Below are 1,713 nucleotides of genomic sequence, written 5' to 3' on the forward strand. Positions count from 1 at the left end.
CAGTGGTACTGGAGGCCCGTCAGTGATACTGGAGGCCCGTCAGTGATACTGGAGGCCCGTCAGTGGTACTGGAGGCCCGTCAGTGGTACTGGAGGCCCGTCAGTGATACTGGAGGTCCTGTCAGTGATACTGGAGGCCCGTCAGTGGTACTGGAGGCCCGTCAGTGATACTGGAGGCCCGTCAGTGATGCAAGCAGATGCAACGCGTCACGGATGCAACGCGTTGTGTCACTTGTGTGTGAGCTTGTAAAGCCTGACCCTTTTTTTTGATGTGCGACACCGTCACGCTACGAAGTATGAATCGGAACGTATTGCTGCCACGGCAGGGAGAGACAAACGATCAGTATCCGTTGTTTAATAACGTGAAACGTTTTGTTTGTTTTTACTACTACAAAATATGTGACAAAAACGAGTTCACGTACAAGGTCACGTTGAACACGCGTTTAAAGACAAACCATTCCACTTTATAACTTGAATTGTTTCATGTAATTTCACGTGAAATGTTTCACATCATGACAAGGTAAAGTAAATCGTTAGAACTTAGATATATAGATACATTAGTTTGTATGTCACAATAACATGAAAGAAGTTTATGACGTGATACTATTAATTTTATACCGATCCATTTGTGTTTGTTTTTCTCTCTGCCGTGGCAGCAACGCACTTATTTTCTATTGTTTTGCTATTGTGTGTTTTTGTATAATAATTATTCTTAAGCCTGTTGACGACGCAGGGCCGAACTATCGGCAGCATGGCTTCCAAACCGTCCGTGTTGGCGTCTTCTTTTCTGAGAGCTGCTTCGCTGCTTCTGGGCATTTTCTGTCCACAACTTGAACGAAACACATCACTTTCTGTTCACTAGAAAATCCTCAGTGTTAATGCTGTGATCTGTTTTTTTTGTTGGTATTTTGAGGTCTTTTAAACTTCACCCTTTTTGCTAAAAAAGATATATGTTAATGAGCTTTAGAATATTTAGAACACTTTCCTAGGGGTTGTAATATGTGGTTTTAGATATTTTAGATTGTAGCAGTGAGCCCAGTGTCCATCAATCAATCAATCAATCAATCAATCAATCTTTATTTGTCACATACATATTAAAAAAGTAGTATCTTTAAAATGCAGTGAAATGTATGTAGGTCAGCCCCACAGAAGTGAACAGTAATACATGACAAGAGGACTAAAGCTAAAAAATCTACCATTTAAAACTTCCAACCCTAAAAAGCAGACTATAATAAATAATTAAGTTAGACTACAATAAATATAATGTCCATAGAGGTATTAAAAGACATGTCCATGTGAAGGGAGAGGGGGGGGGGGGGTTGTATGTGCGCACGTGCACTCAACTGCCCCTCTCCACGCTCAAGTGCGTGGGGGGTGACCTGATCACCGTCGTCTCTCAAGGTCCATGTCATCATTTAGAATCCTAATGGCCTGGGGGAAGAAACTTTTCCTCAGTCTTTCCAGGACAGCCTTGTGTATCCTATATCTTCTCCCGGACCTCAGCAGTTCAAACAGACCATGAGCCGGGTGGGTACTGTCCTCCATGATCCGCTTGGTCTTTGTTCTGCAGCGCTTGGTGTAGATCTCCTGGAGGGCTGGGAAGCTGCCTCCTGTGATCCTCCCCGCCATCCTGACGACCCTCTGCAGGGCTTGCTGGTCTCGCACCGTACAGTTCCCATACCACGCTGTGATGTTTCCTGACAGGACGCTCTCT

The 1,713-nt window shown here is 44.0% G+C and overlaps 1 pseudogene across 1 annotated transcript in view; it reads left to right on the top strand.

Annotated features, from left to right (window-relative positions):
- LOC308326309 (ephrin type-A receptor 4-A-like) overlaps positions 1-249 on the top strand; it is a 51,936-nt pseudogene extending 51,687 nt beyond the window's left edge. Inside the window, exon 16 of the transcript XR_013966225.1 lies at positions 4-249. The product of XR_013966225.1 is annotated as an ephrin type-A receptor 4-A-like (transcript). The remainder of the gene's footprint in view (positions 1-3) is intronic.
- Positions 250-1,713: the final 1,464 nt, after the last annotated feature.

This window comes from Protomyctophum bolini, assembly GCF_963924005.1.
Source record: "Protomyctophum bolini genome assembly, chromosome: 12".
Classification (NCBI taxonomy): domain Eukaryota; kingdom Metazoa; phylum Chordata; class Actinopteri; order Myctophiformes; family Myctophidae; genus Protomyctophum; species Protomyctophum bolini.